The 27,253-nt window shown below is 41.2% G+C and overlaps 1 pseudogene across 1 annotated transcript in view; it reads left to right on the plus strand.

Annotated features, from left to right (window-relative positions):
* LOC311176705 (putative ribosome biogenesis protein RLP24) overlaps positions 1-20,280 on the plus strand; it is a 37,164-nt pseudogene extending 16,884 nt beyond the window's left edge. Inside the window, exon 2 of the transcript in view lies at positions 19,751-20,280. The product of the transcript in view is annotated as a putative ribosome biogenesis protein RLP24 (transcript). The remainder of the gene's footprint in view (positions 1-19,750) is intronic.
* Positions 20,281-27,253: the final 6,973 nt, after the last annotated feature.

A 27,253-nucleotide genomic window follows, 5' to 3' on the forward strand; every position in this document is an offset into this window, starting at 1 on the left:
GACTGTATATCCTGATTGTATGTGAGACCCTGTCCTAGACACTACAATAGCTTTCACCTTTCTCAGCAGCCATATTTATAGATATTATTAAACTGTTTCACACTTGAGTAGGCTGAGATTAGGAGAGATTAACATGCTTAAAATCAAATAGCTTGTGATTAGTGGAGCATGGATATGAATCTATGTCTGGTTCCAAATCCCAAGCTTGACAAGATGCATTTCCCGGAGCTCCAAAGAAGATAAGCTTGGCTATCCAAGGGTCCTATTTTCGTTCTTTCTGAAAATAAATCTTGAAAGATTTTTAAAGGAGCTGTAGTACCACCTTTGTATCCTTTGAAGAAGAAAAAGAGAAAGGATCCTGATGGTTATGTTTCTGCTCTGTGCCACCTGATCCATATTTTTTCCTCTCATTTAGTCCTCAGAACAATTCTAGAAGACAAGCACCACTTGTGAGGAAACCATGGCTCAGGATAAAGGTAGGTCACTCATAGGTGCCTGAGTCCAATGCTAGCACACTCTGCTACTTGTCAGAGGGTTTCAGCTCAAATAACTTCTTCTCTCCCAGAGGGCCTCCGGCTAGGCTGTTACCAACTGTGACAGTCTCCCTCCTGTCCAGCAACTGCGAATCTAGTTACCTACCAAATTTCCTAAAAGGAAAAAGAGAGGAGGGGAAAAACTCTTAAGTTAGCATTCATTTATTACTAAGGGCTTCTTATATATATATAGCCTTGGGCCAAGGATGAGCCATGGAAACTGAGAAATCAGCTGAAGTTATGAGCACTTAGCTCAGGTGTGACCCATCGTGCTCCCTTCTTCATGTGAGTGCAGCAGCTGTTACCAAGACCTGATCCATAGGCAGGCTCATTTGAAGGCCGTGGACCCACCAATCTTCGGTCTAAATTAACTTATTTGCTGAATCATAGTGACAGATTTATTTAGGGACCCCTAGTAGGAATCTTGGCAAATCATATCATTAATCTTTGCATTTGCATGGGATCTAAATGCTCATAAAATACTTCTGACTTATATTACTCCATTTGTTCCTCCCAACAACCTGGTAACATAGGCTGGGCAAGGGATCACTATTGTGCTATGTTTTGCAGACAGGGAATCTGAAGCTCATGGAGACTGAGAACCTTGCTTAGAGCCCTTGTAAGCTGCTGAGAACAGACACAGTCCATTTAAGCTGTGAACCCTGCACTAGCTCTCTCCTGTCTCTTCCTTTCACTCTCCTCTTGCTTTGTCTGCCAAACTTCTTGTACATCTCTGTCCTTGCCATTGGCATATTGGCTACAAATAGTCACCAGCTCAGAGAGAACTGAGCCAGACCAAGCTGGAATTGCTCTTTTTTCAGGCTCTGCTTCACAAGCCATCTGGTCACCCTGTCTTTCCACAAATCACATGTAATGGTTTGCAGGTTTTGTCAGCAATCTTCACCATCTCATCAAAGTCCAGTTGACTCTCTGTAGCACCAAGGTAGCATAAATTCTTTTTCACCAGGCAAGTATCTGGATGTTAATCCTAATCTCACACTAATCATTTGGAAAGCTTCCAACTTCACTTAACTTCTCTAGGGTGGAAACTAAGTTGAGAAATTGCCCTGGAAGCCAAGGTTTCCTTGTGGTTGGCTCAATGGAGAAAATCTGACCTTAAACTCACCCTGCACTTTGCCAATTAAATCAGCCAAAGCCTACTGGCCCCCATCACTGTCCCTGTCTCCAACCCCTGACAGCCCTTTCTAAAATGTAATTTCAAAAATGGTGAGTAAATAGAATCATATAGTATGTAACCTTTTGGAACTGCCCCCCCATTCAACATACAATTAACAATTTTTAGTTTTAAGTAATATTTTAAATTTTCACTCAGTTTTTAAATTTGTTCTTATTAACTACAGCCTGGAGCTAGGGTTACAGAGGCTATCTATACTTTGCCTAGCCAGGAAAGATTATGGATTGCTTAATCTCTTGGAGACTCGTGTCCTTATCTTTAGAATGAGCAGTCTAAATAGGCCTTTGTATTTATTTGACTTTATTTGAAGTTTCAAGGAGGAGAGGCATCTGTATTTTGTTCATCAATGGAGACATATTGTGTAGATGCCTGATAATGTCTCTTTAGCCACATTATAACTCCAAGTGCCAGAACTTTAAGAATTGGGATAAACAGGGCCTCCCTTAGTGGCTCAGTGGTTGAGCGCTGGGCTGCAAAGCTGCCCGCAGTCTCTGCAGCGCCAGTTCGATCCCCGGCCGCCAGTGAGGGTCCCACATGGCGAGACAGACCTCTCCTGCCTCGCCCGCTGCTCCCCTCAGCAGTGTATTTCTTCGTCAGTCTACCTGTTCTTTTTTTTTTTCTTTTTTTTTTTTTAGATTTATTTATTTATTTATATAAGCATTGGGTACAGTCAGAGGCGCAGGAGGGCGAGAGAATTCACCAGAGTCAGAGCAGGGAGCAGAACAGACAAACGAAACACACTGCTGAGGGCAGCAGGCAGCAGCAGCGGGCAGCAGGAGCGCCATGTGGGACCCTTGCCAGCGGCCGAATATTGAACCGGCACTGTAGAGGCTGCGGGCAGCTTCGCAGGCCAGCGCTCAACCGCTGCGCTACTGGGGAGGCCCTTTTAAAGAAATCAGTTTTCTTTCTTTTTTTTTTATTAGATTTATTTATACAAGCACTGGGTACAGTCAGAAGCATGGGAGGGTAAGAGAATTCACCAGAGCCAGAGCGGGGAACAGAACAGGCAGACTGATGAAGTACACTGCTGAGGGGAGCAGCGGGCGGCAGGAGAGGTCTGTGCGCCATGTGGGACCCTCGCCTGGCAGTCAGGGATCGAACCGGTGCTGCAGAGGCTACAGGCAGCTTCGCATCCCAGCGCTCAACCACTGTGCCACTGGGGAGACCACTCTGCCTGCTGTGCTCCCTGCTCTGGCTCTGGTGAATTCTCTCACCCTCCCGCGCTTCTGACTGTACCCAGTGCTTGTATAAATCAATCAATCAATCAATCAATCTTTTTTAAAAATAAAAAAATATTAAAAAAAAGAATTGGGATAAACAGCAGGCCTGGCGCATTATTTAGAGGAAGAAATACGCAGTTCAATGATGTACCTTCTCTGTGAGCTCTGTCATTCACATTGTCCATGTGAAAGGATCTGATTGGGTTGTTTTAGCTATTTCCAGCATAGACAACCCATAGTGGACTCCTGAGAGGTGTTGCCCTCTGTGGCCTTCTTGCAGATGCACTTCAGAATCTGTGACCCTCACCACTAGTCAGAATCAACTAAAGATGGAGGTTGCCTTGGGAGCTGATGTCCATGTTGCTAGATGTGGCAGGTGAGGCCATGAGGCTGATGGCCATATGGCAGATAAGGAACTAAAAGCAGAGAGGACAACTTACCCTAGTTTAGTCCTTTGTAGACTAAGTAGAAAATGAAAACCCCTCTTCAGTCCATGTTCTCAGAAGGAGATTCTACATTTGAAAGGTCTTTAGGGCTTAATGGACCTCCATCAAGGACAGCTATTTCACAAGCTGTTACAAGGAGTAAAATTCAGTGGCCACGAACACCTCTGATCAACTGGAAAGCCCCATACAACACAGGTGACTTCTCAAAGTCACCTGATTTAACATGAATTTAGTCTCATCTAAGGAGTTTTTTGGTTATGTTCCTTTGGAAAGGTTTTGTGTGTGTGTGTGTGTGTGATTTAAGTGGCTTAGTTTGTCATAAATAGGGAGGTCAAACAAAATTTATATACATGTAAAAAATTCACACATATACACACTTTGCTTGTGCTTCTAAAAGGAGACAGTAGAGTTCAGTACAGAGCTGGAAACAAGGCCCCTTGGTTCTTGTGAGTATCTGTAGGTAGGAATTTACAGCCTCAGAATATAGCTTCTGGTTTTCTTATGGTAAGAGTTACAAAATGGCCACAGGTAGGAACAAAGTATAATCACCAGGCACATCCACGACCCGAGCGGTGATAAATTATCTAATACAAACACAAATCATTGAAAGCTTAAGTTCTGATTCCTTCAGACTTCTATTGGAGATGCAGAGAAAAACTAAGCTACATCTTTGTGTATTTAATTTCTTCCTATTCAGTTTTCAAAATAAGAATTTTTGGTCAGGTTTAGACTGGGGGAAATGAGAAGATCACCTTTGGGGATGAACCCTACCCCTCCTGAACACTGCAAATAGCTTGTTGCACTTGGCAGGGGTCCTCTTCGCCTTGGTCATGAGTGACTCTTGTAGCTGCCACTACCACACGCTAAAGGAAGGCCTTCAGGACCTCAGAGGGAGGGCTGCGAGTTCCTGTGCAGCCCAGCCCTGCCTGGCATTGCCAGGCAGTGGCACTTTAGAAACATCTGAGACAAGAACATAAATTATTTTTCACAGTGATTTTGTGGATATGTGATAGGATTAGGAGCAGTAGGACTAGCTTTCCATACCAGTCCCCACCCCAAGCCCTGAATGCCCCTTCACCACTTGTATTCCCTTTTATCCCAGTAATTGCTATATTTTCTTATTTGTCATGATTTTTCTGTCAGATTCACTAAGATGTAAGCTTCAAGGCAGAGACTATGCCCTCCACCCCAACTTCATATCTCCTGTCCCTAGCAAAACCTAGCACGTACAGGTGCTCTGTAAATTTTTTTTTTGAAATATTTTATTTATTTATACAAGCACTGGGTATAGTCAGAAGCGCGGGAGGGTGAGAGAATTCACCAGAGCCAGAGCGGGGAACAGAACAGGCAGACTGACAAAATACACTGCTGAGGGGAGCAGTGGACACGGCAGATGTCTGTTGCACCATATGGGATCCTCGCCGGAGACCGGGGATCGAACCGGCAGCTTCGCAGCCCAGTGCTCAACCGCTGCGCCACCAGGGGAGGCTTGGTGCTCTGTAAATGTTTACTGATTCAGCATAGAAGAACCAGAATGCATCCATAGGAAGGTGAGCAGGTTAGGGAAAGCCCTGAAATCCAGGTCACAAGAGGAACTGGGAGGTGGAGGCAGAGATTCGGGGGGTAGGGAGGCTATGGTAGACAGAATATGGGGTCCCCCATAAGGACCACGTCTCAATGCCCGGAACCTGTGAATAAGTTACATTACATGGCAAAGGGGAATTCCAGTTGTACATGGGATTAAGATTTCTAATCAGCTCACCTTAAAATGGGAGGATTATTGCGTATTATCCAGATGGGCTAAGTAATTACAGAGAAGCAGAAAGGTGAGGGTCAGACAAGAAGACATAATGATAAGCAGAGTTTAGGGTGACATGGCCACAAGCCAAGGGGTTCAGACAGCCTCTAGAAAATGAAAAAGGTAAAGAATGGTTTCTCCCTAAGTCTCCAGAAAGAATGCATCTTTGTCCATTTTAGCCCTATCTGATTCATTTCAGGCTTCTGACTTCCGGAACTGTGTGACAATACATTAATATTGTTGTAAATCACTCTAAGTTTGTGGTAATGCAGCAGCAATTGGAAACTAATGTAGCAGCTAAGCTAAAGAGTGTATTTGTGGGGATGGGAGAGGAGAAGCTGACAGCATGAAGCTGGAGAAGGAAATGGCTGTGTGGAAGGAGAACAATCAGTGTGCAAAGATGCCTTGCCAGATGAATCATCCTAGATGAAAATTAGTTGACAATAAGCTCAGAACAGGCAAAGTAGTTCAGTAAATACTGCTGCTAGCTTCCCAATAATCAGTGCCTCTAAGAGTGACTTGGGAGAATTTGTTATAGTAGACAGTGTGGAAAAGCCCATCAGACCTGGGTTTCAGTTCTTCCCTGCCACAGTATAATCTTAAGCAGGTGATGTAACCTTGTTGGCATGTGACTGAGGGGTACCCAGGGACCCCAAACTTAAGGGAGTGCATGTTCTAGAATGGAGTCCTGCCATCGACCATGTGAAGTAAAGGGAAGTAGTCTTAGTGTGAAAGATCTTTAACAGAGTTAGTGTGCATAGAGAGGGAAGACAAGGGAGGACAGTCCTAATAATATTTTCCCAATAACCACCTCCCCCCAAATTACCCATCCCCTCACACACAAATGTCCAGTCAAACAGGGTTAAACTTATGCAGTGCTAAGTACCTCCTAGCTGGGAAGAGCAGGAAAGGGATAAGGCAGGTCTGGGACAAAAGGAGCAATACAAGAATACAAATTAAGGTAATGGCTGCAGTTGTCTCCGCCAAGGACAGTTTCCCACATGTCTCACCCACATCTCTTTTAAGTGCCTCTCCTACATGTGTCTCCTCCAAGTCCCCCCAAGTCTCTGGGTGCAAGTCAAAGCTGGAGAAGCAAGAGAGCACCCAGAGCCCATGTGGCTTCAGTGATCTAGAACTTCACCTGGCTGCTCAGCTCAGCCCGTCTAAGGTGACTCCATGTTGTGGAGCTGGGGAAATGAAGACTGCCATCACAACCTTTCTGAACTAGTTCTCTTATCTGCAATCTGAAGATAAATCTGTTCCTCAGCTACAAGGATTGTTGTGAGGACTAAACCCATGTATGTGTTTAACACAATACCTGTCATATAGTAAACACTCAATAAAACATTTGCTATTGCTAACACCATACGTACAGTTTTAGGAAACTGCAAGAGCTGAGTCTGAGGTATCTCTGCAGTCCATGCTGACTAGATTATATGTAGGGTCTGTGGCAACTTCTGCAGACAAAGGTCAGAAAAGAACAATTAAAATGGTTAGAGGCCCTCAATCAGGTCATTAAAAAAAAGTCCAGGGCCTCCCTGGTTGGCTCAGGGGTTGGGACGCACCCTGTGAAGCTATCTGCAGCCACTGCAGCACAAGTTCGATTCCCAGCCAGCCAGGGAGCAACCCACATGGTCCCGCAGACCTCTCCTGTCTCACCCCACTGCTCCCCTCAGCAGTGTATTTCGGTCAATCTGCCTGTTCTGTTCCCCACTCTGTCTCTGGTGAATCCTCTCACCCCTCACATCTCTGGCCTGTACCCCAGCTCTTGTATGCATAAATAAATAAATCTTTAAAAAAAAAGAAAGTCCAAAGGAGTAGGGGGATTTGATATGAAGTTACTGGAAGGATTTTCAGGACTAGCTACATAATTTGTGGGGTCTGTTGCAAAATGAAAAAGTAGATTTGCTTGCTCAAAATTTTGTTAACAATTTCATGAACAAGGGCCTCCCTGGTGGTGCAGCGGTTGAGCGCTGGGTTGCGAAGCGGCCCGCAGCCTCTGCAGCACCGGTTCGATCCCCGGCTGCTCCCCAGCCATCGGGGGAGGGTCCCGCATGGCGCACAGACCTCTCCTGCCGCCCGCTGCTCCCCTCAGCAGTGCACTTCGGTCCTTCTGCCTGCTCTGCTCCCCGCTCTGGCTCTGGTGAATTCTCTCATCCTCCCACGCTTCTGACTGTACCCGGTGCTTGTAAAAATAAAGAAATAAATCTTTAAAAAAAAAAAAGAATTTCTTGAACATTAAGCCAGCAGAACATTTAACCAAGCACAGGGCTCATCTGAACACGGTGCCTGGTGCACAGTTCACATACCCATGAAGCCCGTCACGTAGGAAGTAGCAAACTTACTCCTTGAGGCAGTAACAACAGTAGCAGGGAGAAGATGAGTAAGTTTGAGGCCTTGAGAAATAACATGATTAGCAGGAAGTAAACCGCACATAGAAGGGAAGAGAAGGGAGAAACGGGATGAGATGAATGTCAGTGCCAGCAAGAGAAGGGCTATGGTGCCTGGACCAAAAGAGCACCCTGGCAGTACCGCTACACGTTCTCATGCTCCAGGATTGCCATCCCACCAGCTCACGAGACTGTGAACAGAATAGCAAAAAGATTGGCACCTTTGCCTTACAGGGCAGTTCTGGCAGTTTTATAGCCACATGGCCCCTCCCTAAAATTCGACAGCGCAGCACGGAAATTAAGTCCATGCGGGAAGTTGATGCAAATAAAAATGGTGGCAAGTGGATTTGGCCATGGAAGGGCTTGGCATCCTGTTGCAGGGAGAATTTCATCTTGGTCATGTTAAGGGAAAGTCCATGGTCTGGGACATCTATGGGCCTTTTGTCTTTGGTTCCAGGAGAACATTATTTCAGTAAGACTGGCAGTGACCTAGCAACTGCAGCCCCAAACTGGACATGTGTGTTTGTCCAAAACCGGGTGGGAACTCTACAGCCAGTCCTTCCCTCTGCTCACTGAGGGATATCCCTGAGCCTTACGCTCCCCTTTTTTACTTATTCCTGGAGAGCAGATTCTGCTACACACCCTCCATCATCGCTGACTTTATAAAACAGAAAATAGGAAACATGTTTTTGTAACAGACTGATTTTGCTTTCTAGTGGATTTTGTGGAGGGGAGCCCAGGCTTTTGTTTTCTGTGTGCTGTCCAGATGCCTCTTGGGCAGGCTGTTGTGCTCATGTCAGGCTGTGCAAAAGGCGACCACGTGTACAAGCCAGTGCTGTCTCCTGAGCATTATCAGTATTATCGATGTCTGTGCATCCAGGAAAAGCTTTTTATTGGAGTGTCCCGGAATAGCCATAAATGCTCCCATCTTACTGTTCATTAAATTACTGGGATAGTTTATTTTTCTCCCTTCTTCCCCCAAGCCCTCAACGTCCTGAAAACATGAAACTGGTTTTGTACACTCACCTGCTTCATGCCCTCCAATCTTCTCTCCTGCTTCCTTCTTTTCCCTTCTTAGGCGCTGCTGCACTTAGAATTTTAATCCAGTGGGCTACATTGATTTCACTCAGGTGGCTTAGAATTTATGCCTTGGTAAATTAAACTGGAGCAGAATCCAGTTTTATTAGGAGCTAGCCTATCACGTCTGTTCCAGGTGCAGGATTTGGAGCTGAGAGCAATCACTGAAATCATTTTCCTGGCTGAGCAGGGCTTGCATGTTAAGTGTGTTTCAGTGGGTTCTTCATGCTGCTCATTGAGGAATGAAAGGGAAAGCTGGGTGTTACTAGGCATTATGATTTAACATGGTTAATTCTGTGATCCTGAAACAGGGACTTCTGAGGAAAGGAATCTTGACGGATGGCTTTGTATCAATGGCCTAAAAATATTCAGAATCTAAAGAAATAAAAATTATACTGACTTCTAAAATTTTGTCCAGTTTTGAGACTTGAAAATTCTGTTAAATACTTTCAGGGGATTTTAAATATGCTCAACCTATTCTCAAAAATTTAGCACAATTTTTGACAATATTGATCATTTACACTTAGTGTGTGTGCATGTACACACACACACACACACACACACTCCTACCTTTCTTTCCTATTAGCTGTCAATTTATTTTCCCTATTGAAAAAATTTTACTTACATACATTTTTTTCTACTTATGCATTACCATGACTGCATAATATTCCATTGAGCAAACATAGTATCATTTATTATTTATTATTGGGTGACTCAGCGTTTTCCCATGTTTAGTTATTATAAGGAGCAGTGCTCTAGGTATTTTTGCATACACAGCTTTTCATCACTTTTGAAATACCTTATTAGAATAATTAGAACTCATTTGGTTTTAAATTGCATAGTTCATTGAAATAGCCTGAGTAAAAGAGGTTTTGATGGTAAGCATATAGAAAAAAAACCACAAGGATATAAAGTGCACAACATGCCTAAGAAATGGAAAGTTGTTCAACACTCCCCATCTCCCATCTCTGGCCTCTTGTTTTCTTCAGACTGACTTGCTCTGCCTATTCCTGGTTGCCTTATAAGCTTGGATCACATAAGACTTTGACTTGCCTAGAAACCAGAGACCACAAGTTTGGAGCGGACCACTATCTGATTTAAATTTCTCTCTCTTATATCAGATTCCTGAGCAAGAGCCTGACTAGACAAGCTCCCCTGACTTTGTGGCCTGTTTTCTCCTCCATTGGTGGGGGAATCTCATTGACAATGGGCACAGGCCTCTGGATTCTGCTTAGAGTCAACTCTTATACTCTGTCACTTACTAGCCATGTAGCCTTGAGTCACTTACTTAGCTTCTCTGTGTTTCTATTAGTGAGAATCTTTAAAATGAGAATAACATTGATGCCTACTGCATGAAGTTATTGGGAGATGAAATATAATAATCCTTGTCAGGGGTTATAAGAAAGACACATAATTCTCAACATGTGTTAGCTTTTAAAAGTTTTTTTATGGAAAAATATACATAACATAAATTTGCCACATTTATTGTTTATATTTTTTTGGCTGGGGTGTAGGCCAGAGGTGCAGGGGTGAGAGGATGGGAAGCAGAGCAGGTGGATTTACCAAAATACACTGCTAAGGGGAGCAGTGGGTAAGACAGGAAAGGTCTGCTGTACCACGTGGGTTTGCTCCCTGGTGGGGAAACAAACTCAGGACATAGAGGTGATAGTGCTGAGACTTAACCCACTAGGCCACCAGGGAGGCCCCATGTTTACTATTTTTAGGTGTACAATTCAGTAGGATGAATTACATTTGCATTGTGGTGCAGCCATCACTACTAAACATGCCCAGAATTTTTTTTATCACAAACTGTAGCTTTCGATTTTTGAGTTATCATTGTTATGGTATTTCAAATATGGCTTCCTTTGGAAGCAAGGGTGTAATGGGGACCTGCCCAATGAGACAAACAAAGTAGTTAGGCACTCCAAGTGTCTACTGCTGATACCACACTTTTGCAATTCTTGACATCTTACAGAGCACTTTCACACTTTCTTTTATGCAATTCTGCCGAGGAAGGAAGGACTTATGAAAAAAGGAAGAGGTTTTACAGGGGAGCAGACTGAGGTTCAGGAAACCTGACTTGCCTGACATCTCTGATCTTGAGTCAAGACTTAAGGTCATTTTCTCACTCCAAGTTTGTGACTTTCTTTGATGTCTCAAAGATGTGATTACTTAGTCAAGCTTTCTACCTGTTTATTTATAGTTGCTTTTCTCAGATTATGAAAAAGAAGCAAAAAATTCTAAACTACAATTTATAGGTGGGCTCTATGGGAATCACAAGTCTACAAAAAATTTGACAGCTGGTTTAGTTTACCAGTTTCCATCCTAACAAAGATACAAAGTGCACAACATACCTAGCAATAATAATGTAATGTACAATGCTGATCCTGTGAAAACCAGAAAGTTGAAGAGATTGGTTAATGGACCTCTTAATTTATACCTTGAGAATATTCTGAAATATTTGCTGGAAAGAAATGGTATTACTAAGCAGATTTTTAAAGCGAGAGAAAAAGATACCATTAGAATCAGAATGGGTGAGTTTCTGATGATGTTTTATGGTTTGTATAGAGAAACATATTTTGTCTGATTGGCTTGATTTAAAAATTTTTTAGTGAAAAATATCTTTGCCAAATCCCTTAAGTATTCATTTTATAAAAAAAAAAAACACAGGAAGAAAGTTTATGGACTCAACTTACCCCATAAGCACCTTTCTAACAAGATTAATGTTTACTATTAGACAATTTTTTCCATTAAACTAATGACTATGTTTTTGGATGAGACGCTCCTTCCATTTGGCACTCAAGACTCATTTCCTGGTCATTTTTTCTAAAATAAAATCACTTAGGATAACTGAACACCTTAGTGTGATGAGTTTTTAAAATGACTGCACTGGTCATTCCTTTTGTATAAAATGTATGGGTTCTCCTGTGTCCTTCCACATCAAGCCATAAAGCTTCTCTTTGGCTTTCAACTTGATCCCACCCAATCTATGCTACCCTGTCATCCCCTTTCCATGCAACCCCATTTTCCTCAACTCTGCAATACCAGCTATATTGATTTCCTTGTAACTGTCAAATATGTTATATTCAGTCAGTCCCCATATCCTTACTCAGCTGTACTTGGCCTATCCCTTTATCCATCCCAAACACACTCATCCTTCACTGCCAACAAAATCCAGCCTGTTCTTTAAGACTTTCCTGACAATTTCAACACATAAAGATTCATCCTTCTGTGAGTTTATATAACTTATAAATTACTACTATCATTTACTGAGTACCTATTAAGTTCCAGGTGCTTCATCTCTTTACACTACACAAGGTAACTATTACTATCATCCTCAATGTATAAATGAGAAGACTGAGGTTCAGAAAGTTTAGATAATTTGCCCAGATCACATACCCTCAGTTGTTAAACTGAGGTATGATCTGCAGTCATCACAGGTTCTAAAGCTGTTACTCTTTTCCAACTATGCTCTTAACTACCATACATCCTAGCTGTGTTCTGCAAGCATTTTGTGTGCACTAGTCATCTCTCCTCAATTAATTCTTAAAATCAGGGTCTATATAATTTTAAGAATTGCATTCAGTTGCTTGTTACAGAGATCTAAGGTAAAAGTTGATTTTTCTCTGGGCCTCCCTGGTGGCGCAAGGGTTAAGACTCAACCTATGAAGCTGTCTGCAGCCACTGCAGCACGTGTTCGATTCCCAGCCAGCCAGGAAGCTACCCACATGGTGCAGCAGACCTCTCCTGACTCACCCCGCTTCTTCCCTCAGCAGTGTACTTCGGTCAATCTGCCTGTTCTGTTCCCCACTCTGTCTCTGGTGAATCCTTACACATACACACACACACCCCTATACACACACCTCTGCCCTGTAACCCAGCTCTTGATGCATAAATAAATAAATCTTAAAAAAAAATTTGATTTTTCTCTGACTGAAAGGAGTCCAGAGAAAGCAGGTCAAGACTGAAAATGTGGCCCTTAAGAGAGGTCCCTGTTTTTGTTCTCCCCCTTCTGTCCCCAGGATGTAGATCTTATTCTTGTGTTGGCATCTGACAGTCAAGCCACCATATTTGTGTTCCAAGTAAGATGGAAGAAAGGGAAGAGTTAGACCTCTCAGCCAAATTTTAAAGACCATTTCTAGAAGTCTCACCTTACAATTTCTGTGTATATCTCTTTGATCACCACATCTTCAAAGAAGATTGAGAAAGATTTTAGAGCTAAGTACACTGATCCACCCAACAATAATAGTATTGTGTTTCTGGGGGAAAAATAGATGCTAAACAGGAGATTAATGGCTTATACCACAAAACCCATCTGTAAGCTGCCTTTCTGTTCATAATACCTAGAAGAAGCTCCATAAACACTGGTAGACAGTCTAATGTAGCAAGATGGAGAGTGGGAAAAGGTCATTTAGAAGACTGATAAATGAAACTAAAGAGACAGTAGTCACACTGATTTCTAATATATAAATACTTCATAAGAAAGCAAATGCCCACTATCTTCTCCCTAAACAACCCTGCTGTCACTCAGGTGTAGTGTATGGAATGCTTATAAAACTAACATCAAGATTAATAAAATAAGGCCTAAGCATTTGAAATCATTTTAAATACATTCATTGTGTTTCTTTCAGCCTTTACTCTTTGCATACATTTTATTTCCATTTACAAAATTGGAATTATAAAATGTTCTGTCTTGCAAAAAGACTACTGTAAACAACCACTTCTGACAAAATGACCAGTACTCGGGGCAATATCTAATGAGCACTTAGAGAGAAAGAGTAGATTACATTTCCAATAGAAATGCTACACATTTCTGGAACTCTCCTGAGTTTCTTATTTTGATTTACAAAACAATTCAGCCATTGGAAAGGAAAATCTATGGCAATTACTTGAAGTATTTTCTCAGCCCCTATATTAACATCATCAAAGGGTTGTTGTTTTTTTTTTTTTTTGAGGTTAAGTGCATCTTTTTATAATTTTAAATTTTGATGCAATTTCAAATTTTGAAGGAAATTAAAATTTTGGAGAAACTTCTGTATGGCCTTTAGCCCCAGTAAAATTGTAAACATTTTTACCCATATACTTTCTGTCTCTCCCCCGTTCCACTCCCTCATATGTTATAAGGCTTATAGACCTCATATGTTATAAGATCCTTAAACATTACCTAACACATGGTCCATGTACATTGCCCCAATAATGTCCTTCGTAGCTACTTTATTTTCTCAGGCCAGAATTGTCTCAGATGGTGCAATGCTTTAGTTATCATTTCCCTTTAATCTTTCACATGGAGTTCCTTAGCCTCTCTTTGACTTTCTCTAATTTGACATTCTTTTAAGAATACAGGGTAGTTATTTAGTTGCATGTCCTTCAACTTGGGTGTGCTTGCAAAAAGACTCACTGTAAACAAACACTTCTGTTCATAATACCTAGATTACACTCAGGCTTCATGATTACATTCAGAATGTACATTTTTGTTAGCATTTCACAGAGTTGGTGTTTTGTCCTTCTCAGTGCATCCTATGATTACTTAGCTCACTGGTTAAGGTGGCATCTGCCAGATTTCTTTACAGTAAATTTATTTTCTTTTTTAATTAATAAATAATTTGTAGGACGTTTTGGGGGACTATGTAAATATTCCTGTCCTCATCCAACATTCATTTACTAGCTTTAGCATACAGTGATGATTTTCCAAAAATAGTTTTCTAAGAGAAAGTTTCAGTTGCTGTGTGGCTAAATGCTTCTGAGACTTTGTCTTGGTTTTCTAGGGCTACAATAACAAGAGTGGGTAGACTGGGTGACTTAAACAATAGAAATTTATTTCTCATAGTTCTGGAGGTGGGAAGATCAAATGTAGGCCAATTCAGTACCTAGTGAAGAGCTCTGTTCCTGTTACAGGGCAGGGAGAGGGGCACCCCAGAATCCCCAAACCGGCCCTTTCTAAATAGGTCCTGCCATCCCCCACATCAAGACAAAACATAAGAACTTTATTTTTTTTTTTTAATTTATACAAGCATTGGGTACATTCAGAAGCGTGGGAGGGTGAGAGGATTCATCAGAGCCAGAGGAGGGAGCAGAACAGACAGACTGATGAAATACACTGCTGAGGGGAGCAGCGGGCGCGGCAGGAGAGGTCTGTGTGCCATATGGGACCCTCACTGGCGGCCAGGGATCTACCCGGCGCTGCAGAGGCTGCAGGCAGCTTCACAACCCAGCACTGAACCGCTGTGCCACCAGGGAGGCCCCTATAAGACCTTTAATGGAAAGGAAACAATACAATTAGTGTGCAATACAGACAAGACAAAGAATATAGTTTCCAAATCTAGCACCCAACGTTTCCTGTTATGGGTAAGAGTCCAGCCAAAGAGGACTGGCGCAAAGCAAGGCCCAAAAGCCTGCCTCAAGTCTAAAGCACCTTCTGGCGGGGACCCATAGAATAGGGTCAGAAACAGACAAGCCTGGGAGGAAAAGAGCAAAATCAAGATGAAAGCTGCCATTGTTAACCTCCCCATGGGTCTCTCACCCACATTTGTTTCAACCTGTCCAGGACCAAGAAAAAAGGTCAGCTTCTTCACATGTCTCCCTGCTCCATGTGCCTCTTCCAGGTCTCCTTCTGGCTCTCTTTCCTGCTTCCTTCCCACTTCAGTCTCCTCTCCAGCTTCTTCTCCTCCCTGCTCAGCTCCTCCCTCCTTTGGGTGGGGCAGGGAACCTGGAACCTCCCCTTTTCCTGGGGACCACCCTGTTACATTACCAGGTTACACATGGCCAACTTCTCTGGTCTCTGTGACAGAGAGAGAGAATGCTGATGTGTCTTCCTCTTTTCATAAACTCATTAATCCCATCATGGGGACTCCACCTTTATGACCTCATCGAAACCTAATTACATCTTAAGTTCCTTTTATCCTGATACCATCACACTGGGGGTCAAGTCTTCAATGAATTAATTTGGGGGACACAAATATTCTATTCATAATAGACTTTTTTTTTTTTTTTTTTTTTTTTAGATATTTTTTTTTTTTTTTTTTTAGAGGCATGTTTTATTTATTTATTTGTTTGTTTGTTTATACATGCACTGGGTACAGTCAGAAGCGCGGGAGGGTGAGAGAATTCACCAGAGCCAGAGCGGGGAGCAGAGCAGGCAGAAGGACCGAAGTACACTGCTGAGGGGAGCAGCGGGCGGCAGGAGAGGTCTGCGCGCCATGTGGGACCCTCCTCTGGTGGCCGGGGAGCAGCCGGGGATCGAACCGGCGCGGTAGAGGCCGCGGGCAGCTTCGCAACCCAGCGCTCAACCGCTGCGCCACCGGGGAAGCCCTCATAATAGACTTTTTAAAAAGAAAAAGAAAAACACTGTAAGAAGACAGTTTTTTCCTTGGACCAAATAACTGAAAAGTGAGACTGGAAACCCCTGTTGATAAAAGTAATTGCTTACTTTTTCCCCATATGCCTAACTTTATTTTTTAAATTAATTTTATTTAATGTTACTATCAAACGGTGAAGGAATTTAGCCGTTCTTCTCTCACTTAGCATTAAAACCTGTTTTTCGTTGTTCCCATCAGACAAATCTGGATTTAAATCCCAGACTTTCAGTTGTGTATGTGATGCTGGGCAACTTTTTTGAACTTTAGTTTCTTTCTCCATAAAATAGAGCTGATGTGCTTATTTCAAAAAGAAAGCAGTTAATAAATGTTTTCTCCCTATAAAATTCCAATTGTTGGGCCTCCCTGGTGGTGCAAGGGGTTAAGCACAGCATATGAAGCTATCCGCAGCCTGAGTTCAATCCCTGGCCAGGGAGCTACCTACATGGTGCAACAGACCTCTCCTGTCTTGTCTGCAGCTCCCCTCAGCAGTGTATTTCAGTTGATCTGCCTGTTCTGTTCCCCAATCTGTCTCTGGTGAATCCTCTCACCCCCTGCACTTCTGGCCTGTACCCCAGTTCTTGTATGCATAAATAAATAAATCTTTTTACAAATTCCAATTGTTGGTGACAGTTTTGCAAATTACTTGACTTGCTAGTGGTTGGGTGTTTGATTTGCATTAAGAGGTTAGGTGATTTTCCTAGATATGAAGTCTGCAGCAGAAAGAGAAAGGCCTAATGGTATCTCTAACTTTTAGATGATTCATGGAGTTACAGTATGTTATTCCTCTCTTTCCTTTGTTTCATTTGACATAAATTTACTGGCACTTGCTATGTGCCTTCACTATTATAGGCAGTAAAGATAGAGCAACAGGAAAAAATTTCCTGACTTGGCATAATTGTATACTAATCAAAGGGCACAGATGGTAAGTATAGAAACAAACTTTTAAACATCTGGGGTAAGTACTATGTAGAAAATTTTCCAGGAAGGGTAATAAGGATTGTGAGGGGCTTACTGTTTTAATTAGACAAGAGAACTTACTGATGAGGCACATGTGAGCCGGGACTTGAGGAGAGGAAGGGATTAAACATGAGAGTGTCTGAGGGAGGAACTTTCCAGGTAGAAGAACTATTTCAGAGAAAAGGAAAATAAGACATAGAATGACTTACTGAGAGTTCCCTTTGGGAGTCATAAATGAATTCCAGGCAGTTCCACGCGGCATAACAGCACTCCTGCTTCCTTCTGTGAGTATGATGGCAGGCAAGAGTGGAATGGCTGGCTGGATGTCTGGAGTGATGGCAGCTGTAAGGGATACCACACAGACCTCTATTCAAGAAAGGACCTGCTTCCAGGTCTGCAGATAGCTGACAGTCTCCAGCTGTTGAATTTCCTAAATCCACTCCAGTATCTGAGATGCATTGGCCGTCCTCAGCCAATGACTGGCCATGATAGAGATACTAGGGCATGAGCACTGTTATGTAACATGGGACTCCTTTAAGGGCAACGTTTGTGCCAGAGTTCCCTGTCAGACTGGCTATAATATTTCCAGAATTTCACCACAGTCTGAAGTTCTACCTACCTAATCACCCTCCCTTCCCCTTCTCCTTTTACAAATACCAGACCCATGTCACAGGTAAGAGGCTTTCCCTGATACTCCTTCAGCTTGCTTTTACCTTTCTCAGGTATTACCCTCCAATAAATTGTTTTCACTTCTAATGGTAGCCTGGTGTCTATCTGCTTCCTGGAGAACCCAGTCTGACAGGAGTACAAAACAATGCCCTGATTCGTGAGTTATTCAAGGCTCTCTCCCTCATCTTGTAATGGAATGTGTTTATAAAGCATTCATTTCCAAACTCTCCTCTTTTCTTACAAAGGTTTGTGACAGAGTTCTTCACTCCATCACACTTAGTGAAGAGAACAGGTGATGTCTATCTTAAAACCCAGAAATTAAAAAGAAAGTAATAAAATAAGGAAGTTAAAGAGCCACCAACCTTTACATACTAAGTTTCTACTTTGTTAACTCATTTATTTTCTGCAATTCTTTCTTTACTTCTCAGTCTTATGCTTCATCACTTACCACTTATTGACTAGTTTAATGAGCTCTAGATAGCCTTTAGAAATCCTAAAATGCAAAAATCACTTATAAACTTCCCTAGCATGATTCCAGAAATCCCTGTGGGTTCACTGGGATATCCATTTTGATGATGCTTTAGCTATTAGAAGCAATCATTATTGCCTCACTAGTGTGGACTTCCCTGATTTAAAAAAAAAAAAAAAAAAGGCAATGTGAGCTCCTTTAGGGAATGGAGAAAAGACATTACAAAAGAAAAATGGCATTGTTCTCCAATACCAAGGAAATTTTATTAGCAAACGCATTAGAATGCACTTGAATACTCATCACACTGAGTTGTTTTGGAAAAGCACTTGCTGTGGAAAAACACAGGGCACAAACATCTTCAATCCCCTAGCTTGGCACAATGAGACAGCAGGATGACAAATGTCTTTTTATTCCCTGTGGTGCCTTAATATTTAGAGGACATCTGCTACTGTGTGTTTCTCTCTCCCCTGAGTCACCTTTATCACAATCTATCGTTCTGCTACTATTTCCTCTCTCCACCTGTTACAGGGAAAAGACATACTCCTCCAGTGTGTGGTAACCAAATAAGTCTTAAAGTCACGAGGCCAAGCTGCTAGTCCCAGCTCTTGTACCACTATACAGTCTAAGGCAGATAACACAAATTCTCTTGGCTTCACTCTCCTCACTCAAAAAACAGGAAGCGTAATAGTCATGGTTCCAAAGAAATGGTAGCTGAGACTTCCCCCAGGTCATTAGGGGATACTCCGGCCATAGAACCCATGTGTAGAAAACAGGAGATAAGGGCCTCCTTGGTGGTGCAAGGGGTTAAGACACAAACTATGAAGCTGTCCCCATTGCAGCAAGAGTTCGATCCCTGCCCAGGGAGCTACCCACATGGCACAGGCAGACCTCTCCTGACTCACCCGCTGCTTCCCTCAGCAGTGCATTCAGTCAATCTGCCTGTTTTGTTCCCTACTCTGTCTCTGGTGAATCTTCTCACACACACACCCCCCCCCCCGCCACCACACCTCTAGCCTGTACCCCAGTGCTTGTATGCATAAATAAATAAATCTTAAAAAAAATGAAAAGAAAAGGGGAGATATATAGTGTGAAGAATAATGAAGCAAACACCTAATGTAACCAGTGTTATGATCCAGACAACAGTCCATTGCTGGGTCCCCAGAAATACAACCTTCCCACCCCCCAGCTAAAGTCACCTTTGTTTTAGCTTTTATTAGCAATTATTTCATTGCTTTCTACATTTTACCAGTAAATGTGCATTTTTCCGATTGTGTAAACATCCTTTAACTACAGTTTCATTTTGCCTACTATAGAACTTATGTACAAATGGTATCATATTATGATATTATTTTGTGTCTTTTGTTCATTCTTATGCTAGAATCAACCATATTGTTGTATATGGCACCCATTTCACTGGAATGCACTTTGTTCATTTTGACTGCTGTATACTGCTCTGTGGGAACAATATTCAACTCTTAAGTTATCTTTTCTATTGTTGTTGAATGTTTGAACTGTTTTCAGTTTCAGACAATTCATAACAATGAAGCTAAGAAAATTCTTATACCTACATCTATTGGAAATGCAGCAGTTTCTCTAGGACAGTGGTCATCACACTTTATGATCCCTTTTAGACTCTTTAAGTTACAGAATTTTGGGGCTGGATGGTAACTACACAGGCTCAACATGCATATGGAAAAGTTACTTCTGTTCAGGGGCTAGCTATTCCAGCCACAGAATAATTTTTGTCTGCAGTGACTGCAAGGTGTTGGGGTTCTGTAAATCTAGTGTCATAAAAACTTTAAAAAGAAGCATAATTGTAGAAAAGTCAGATGGACAAAAGCATTCCAGAAAGCAGCTGGTGAAGAGCTTACAGTGGATAATTCAATTGAATTTGAGAAACATGGAAATGAACCTGTCAAATATCAGCGAGAGCTATGGAATAAAACTATTGATGCAAGAAAGAGAGACTAAGAGATCAAACAGAAACACCAAGCTAAATTTATAATGAACAGGTTAAAGAAAATGTAGAAATTTAGAAAGTTCAGGACATCAAAGAAGTCACACAAAACATTGATCTTACCCGAGCCCCTCTTGCAGGTAAAGGAAAGCAGCTGGAAGAAAAAATGGTGCAAAAATTACAACAGGATGTGGACATGGAAGATGTTTCTTAAAAACCTTACCGTGACAGTTTTTATAAGTACATTTGAAAATCTCCTTTGAAGACTTAGAATTTCTAAATTATTTTAGATTTATATTTTGCATATGGTCGCCTCAAATGAGAGGTGATTAAAAGTAAATTTATGTTACTATTGAAAAACATCAGATATTGTGGATGCTATGCTCTATCTCACTGTTAAACCTTCTCTGATAAATATACTTAAGTGAATCATAAAAATTCACTTGAGATTACAGAAGTGAATTGTGGATATAAAATGGTCATGCCATTTGGAAAATGGCACAAGCGGCATTTATGTAATAACTGATGACAAAAATACATGGCTAATGATGGGCAAAAATAAAATTTTCTTGGCAGGAAAAAAATTTATAGGACTTTTGTTTACATTTTATTTCTTAGATATAAACACTTTACATCTTGGATTTTTTTAATCTATCAATGTTTGCTGCAATAGAAATTAAATCAGAATAATTTAAAATAATAAACTTATTGCATATTAACATAAATATTTTTAATAAAAACCTGTGAAATTTAAGAAGATATGGTGAGAGAACTTTTTTTTTAACATTTATTTATTTATTTATACAAGCACTGGGTGCGGGAGGGTGAGAGAATTCACCAGAGCCAGAGCAGGGAACAGAACAGGCAGACTGACGAAATACACTGCTGAAGGGAGCAGTGGGCACAGCAGGAGAGGTCTGTGCACCATTTGGGACCCTTGCCGGTGGGCGGGGATCGAACCAGCGCTGCAGAGGCTGCAGGCAGCTTCTCAGCCCAGTGTTCAACCACTGCGCCACCAGGGGAGGCCTGTGAAAGAACTTTTTATGACTTTGGGATAGAGAAAGAATTCCTAAATAAATAAATAAATAAACAAACAAACAAACAATAGATCAAGCAAAACCATAGGGAAATTGGCCAATTAGACAATGTTAAAAAACTATTCATGAGGGCCTCCCTGGTGGCGCAGTGGTTGAGCGCTGGGTTGCAAAGTTGCCCGCGGCCTCTGCGGCACCGGTTCGATCCCCGGCTGCTCCCCGGCCACCAGAGGAGGGTCCCACATGGCGCGCAGACCTCTCCTGCCGCCCGCTGCTCCCCTCAGCAGTGTACTTCGGTCCTTCTGCCTGCTCTGCTCCCCGCTCTGGCTCTGGTGAATTCTCTCACCCTCCAGCGCTTCTGACTGTACCCAGTGCTTGTATAACTAAATAAATAAATAAAATAAACAAACAAATAAATAAATAAATCTTAAAAAAGAAAAAGATTTTTAAAAAAAAAAAAAAAAACTATTCATGAAATGATATCTAAGAGAGTGAAAACTCAAGCTACAATATAGGGGAAGATATTAGCTCTAGATATAACCAACAAGGAACTTGAATTGAAAACATAAAAATTCATACAAATCAATATGAAAAAGTCAGGTAACCCAACAGGGCATGTGCAGGAGATTTGCATAGGCACCTCATAAATAAAGGAAACAATGGATATACAAAGACTCTCTCTACTTCATACCCCTTGTTAGTAATGAGAGAAATGCAGCAGAAAACCCAATGAATGACCAATGCCATACTAACCCATGGTGATAATGGGAATTCTCATGGGCTGTTGATGGAAGTAGAAAAGCATACTTTCCAAAGTACACTTTGGAAAGGAGTGACACTATTAGTAAAGATAGTCATACCTTCTCACACAGCAGTCTCACTCCTAGGCTTATCTCCTGGAGCACCAGTTCTCAAATAGTGGTCTATGGACTACTAAAGTTTCCTGATCTTTTCAAGGGTATGTGAGAAAATAACTATTTTTATTTTATTTTTTAAAAGATTTATTTATGCATACAAGAGCTGGGGTTCAGGCCAGAGGTTGGGGGGGGGGTGAGAGGATACACCAGAGACAGAGTGGGGAACAGAACAGGCAGATTGACCAAAGTACACTGCTAAGGGGAGCAGCAGCGAGTCAGGAGAGGTCTGCTGTGCCATGTGGGTAGAGGTCTGTTGCGCCCTGGCCAGCCAGGGATTGAACTCCGGGATTGAACATCTAACTCTTGCTGCAGAGGCTGCGGACAGCTTCATAGGTTGCATCTTAACCCCTTGTGCCACCAGGGAGTCCCACATTGCAGTTAACCTTTAAGAACCCACCATATATTATTGAACAGAAGAAAGGATAGTAAACAACTTTTTAATTTTTAATTTTTCCTTATTTCAAGGGGAAAGCTTCAAATGTTTTACTATCCAGCATTATGTTGCTATAGCTTTTCTGTTGATAGCTCTTAATTGACTTTAAAAGTTCTTTCATTTCAAGTTTACTAGATTTTAAAATACGAATCCATATTGATTGTTACCATTTGATTCTTCTGAATATATTAAGGTGGACATCTAATTTTTTGCCTTTATTCTATTATATAAATTATACTGTTATATTTTGAGTATTTTGTATTCCTAGGGTAAGTCCAACTTGGCTATATGTATTATACTTCTGTATTGCTGGGTTCATTTTGCCCATGTTTGGTTTCAGATTTTTCAGCTAATGTCCATTGGTCAAATTAATCTGTAATTATATTTTGTCAAACTGTCCATGATGAGTTCTACTCTTCTATGAGTTTGAGAATTGTTCTCTCTTTTATTTTGTTTATGGGATTTTAGAGTACTTAAAAGAATGGTAAAATTCATATTAAAACCTTCTGGTTCTGCAATTTTCTTTGTGAATTTTCTAGGAATGACACTGTTTTTTTAAAAAAGTGGTTAGAGGATTATTCACGTCTTTTATATTATTATAGACTTGACTAATTTTTGCCCTAAGAAATTAGTCCACATAGACTACATATTGAAAAGCATTGGCATTTAGTCATTTACTATATCCTCTTGTTATCTTTCCAATGTCCGCAACATTTGGAGTAATACTCCCATTTTCATTCTGATAATGTATGTGTGCATTTTCTCTCTCCTTTTTCCTTCTCTTCCCTGGAGCACCAGCAACTTCTCTTCTCTCTCTCTTTTTTTCAAGGGGAAAACTTGAACAAATTTAGGATTTGTTTTACCTTTTTTGTAGTATGTGAAATTGATACCATTCATTAAATCTGGAAAAGTATAGAACATTTCTTCAAATACTGTCCCTGCTCTATCATCTTGCTCTTCTTCTAGAACACTAATTAGATATGGGATTGATTTTCTCACTGTCTTCCATGAATCTTAATCACTCATATATTCTCATACTTTTTTGATTCTCTGTGCTGCATTTTGTAAAATCTTATGACCTGTATTCTCTACTTGTAATCTCTAATTCTCTTTTCATTTATGTCTAGCATACTGCTAAATCACCTGGTTTTGTTTTGCCTTTAACTTCAGTAATTGTGATTTTCATGTCTAGAGAAGTTTTATTTGGTTCATTCAAAAAAAAAATTGGGGGGAGTCAATCTGTAAAGTTTCTAATACCTTGAATATGCTTTCAAGCTTGCTTTTCTACCTTTAATAAGAGTAGGCATAATTTTAAAATAATCTATGTCTGAGATTCCAGTGAAGTCTTTTTGGTTCTCTTTCTCCCGTTGTTTCTTCTAATTCTATACATGGCACTTCTTTCTTTATGTGTGCTCTTTCTTTATGTGTTTTTTACTCTATGCTCTTCTTGCTCTCTGTTCTGCTCTGTTTCTCTTCTAGGCACAACCCCCTTGCTGCTGACTCATCTTAAACAGTGATTTATTTCTGGAAGCCCAAATGGGAAGTAGAGAAGTCCCTCTGGGCTTAGCTTTCCCCTCAACCAGTCTCACACACCTTCCCTGTCTGGGACTTATTCCTGGCATTAGGAAAACATCTCACTATCTGACCTCAGGCACAACTCCAACTTCTCCCTTCAGTCCAGTGGAAGAGGAAAAAGGTTCAAACACTCCACTTCTTCAACACCATATCCTTATCTGGGTCTAGTCATCATGGGTGGACAAAATTGTCTCCCTACACTGTAAAGGAAACTCCATGACCTAGTCTACCACATTTAACCCATGATATGGCAGTGGTAGCCAAAGGAACATGGATAATCTTTTCTTCCTCACCTCTTTGCTTCACTCACTTTTAACTTAATTGTCATTATTCACTGTTTCTGGTACTCTAAATAGCTATTTTGATTTTTAAAATCCTTCTTTGGATGTTGAAATCTGAGTTTTAACTCTTCCTTTTTATTTCCTGCACTAATAGTCCTAATCTCACCCTCCACACACCGCCCTCAGGCAAATGGATGCTTTCAGCCAATCGAGGAAAAGATCATATGAATGATAGTGCCAAAGAGAAAAGAACATTACTATGTTCCAGAAATATGCATGGTACATGTATGTATCATTTTAAATCAGAAGCATTTGTATTAATTACTTATTGCTATATAATAAATTATACCAATATTTAATGGCTTTAAGCAATTAACATTTTTTATTTCATTGTATCTATGGATCATGAATTTTGGAAGCAACTTAGTTTGGTGATTCTGACTCAGGGTCTGCAAAGAGGCTATGGATCAGATGACAGGGGTTCTGCAGATTTGACTGGGACTGGAGGATCAACTTCCAGGTTCACTCGCATCGCTGTTAGCTTCAGTTCAAGAGATATTAACTGGAGGTCTCAGTTTCTCACTACCTGCCTGTGCTCAGGTCCTGTCAATTGACTTGCCTTCAGGGCAGGTAAACTGAGGCGAGGAGTTAAGGGAGGGAGGGAAGAAGGGAGAGACAGACAGACAGACAGACAGACCTGCTGAAACATAATGTTCTAGTCTCTGAAGTCACACATTGCCACTTTTGCTTTATTTTATTTGTAAGAAATGAGCCATTAAATCCAGCCTGTAACCAAAGGAAAGGGAATTGGGTTCCACTTCTTAAAGATAGTGTCAAGGAATTTGTGGACATTTTAAACCACGGCAGTATTAAAATCATTTATTGCCTACTTCCTATGTGCCAGAGTACAAAAGTCAATAACTAAACAAGAATTCCTTGCAAGTCTACAGGGTTTTATCATGAAAACAGACAATCACAGTACACTGAGATATGGGTCCTCATTTTCTCCTGTGTGACGAGGGGGACAACAGATGTCTATGGGCACATAAGTCAATATACGTGAAAATGCTTTTGTATTAAGTACATTGATAGTTTAGCGAAAGCAATTAACAGCTGAGTTTAAAGAATCAGAATGCTGGCAGTCAAATTCCAGCACTGACGCTTGGGTCAGTAACTCAACTTCTCTATGACTCAGTTTCCTCATCAGTAAAATGGGAGAATAACAACGAAAAAATAACAGAGAATGACTCATAGAGTCCTGGTGAGAAGAAATGAACTTACATATAGAAAAAGCTTTAAAAGCTGCCTATATATAATTTTGACTTAAATACAAATTAGAGCTTTAAATCAATTAAAAAAATTTTTTTCATATGGTCAGTGTCTGTTGTGGCTTTTGCAGAGATGCCAGGCATTTGGGCTTGGCAACTTGGTAGGACCTGTCAGTTCTGCATGTTTTTCAATCTACAGGCCAAAATGGAGTCATCGTAGAGTCTCCTGTAACTTAATCTGATGTCCTTTTCTCATTTATGAGATGCTTTTCCACCTCTCCACTATCCCTGGTGCCCTCCCTCCAAAAGTCTAGAATGCTTTCTACTTTTTAATAATAAGAGTTGTGGAGCAATGTCAAAAAAAAAAAAAAGTTGCCTAAAACTTAGCAGGTTAGTTAATAACAGTTGTAAACTACAAGCTGCTTCAAAAATGAAAGGTATTATTGGTTGAATTTCTGAGACTAGGTACATAGTTTTATGCCTGTCTTGTTGATATGAAATTAACTTTTGTTTAGTTTTTCTGACATGTTTGTACTTTTTTTATTTTTAAGCACACAACATATGGAGTAAAATGTGAGTGTTGCCCTTCACCTCCATCCCCACCCACTCATCAATCCCACTTCCTTCCCCACAGGAAACCACTTTAACAGTTTCATGAATGTTCTTTCAGAAAATTTTCTGCCAATTTAAAAGCTATGTATTTCTAAATTATTTTAATGTAAGTGTAATCATATACACTTTCTTTTGATCGCTCTTTGTGGGTAATAATGGGAGATCTTTTCATGCTAGTAACTCTAACTTGACATCACTTCTTTTATTGACTATACTACATATTATAGGATAGACTATACCATTAATTCTTTTTTTTTTTTTATTTTTTTTTTTTTAATAGAGGCATGTTTATTTATTTATTTATTTGTTTGTTTGTTCTGTTTACACATGCACTGGGTACAGTCAGAAGCGCGGGAGGGTGAGAGAATTCACCAGAGCCAGAGCGGGGAGCAGAGCAGGCAGAAGGACCTAAGTACACTGCTGAGGGGAGCAGCGGGCGGCAGGAGAGGTCTGCGCGCCATGTGGGACCCTCCTCCAGTGGCCGGGGAGCAGCCGGGAATCGAACCGGCACTGCAGAGGCTGCGGGCAGCTTCGCAACCCAGCGCTCAACCACTGCGCCACCGGGGAGGCCCTATACCATTAATTCTTTAACCATTCTTTTATTGACGGACGTCCAAGTGGTTGCCAACTTTTTATTATTATCAATATTTAAATGGACTTTATAACTTTCAAAGATTTCATGAATATAAATATTTTTTTAATGTGAATAGTTTTTTTGTTTTAAAGATTTATTTGTTTGTTTATTTATACAATCACTGGGTACAGTCAGAAGCGCGGGAGAGTGAGAGAATTCACCAGACCAGAGCGGGGAGCAGAGCAGGCAGAAGGACCGAAGTACACTGCTGAGGGGAGCAGCGGGCGGCAGGAGAGGTCTGCGCGCCATGCGGGACCCTCCTCTGGTGGCCGGGGAGCAGCCGGGGATCGAACCGGCGCCGCAGAGGCTGCGGGCAGCTTCGCAACCCAGTGCTCAGCCGCTGCGCCACCGGGGAGGCCCATTATAAATATTTTTGATTAAGACCTGATACACTCATTGAATCTATACAGCTCTAATGAAAAAGTCTACAAGG

The sequence above is a fragment of the Talpa europaea genome, assembly GCF_964194135.1.
Source record: "Talpa europaea genome assembly, chromosome: 9".
Lineage (NCBI taxonomy): Eukaryota > Metazoa > Chordata > Mammalia > Eulipotyphla > Talpidae > Talpa > Talpa europaea.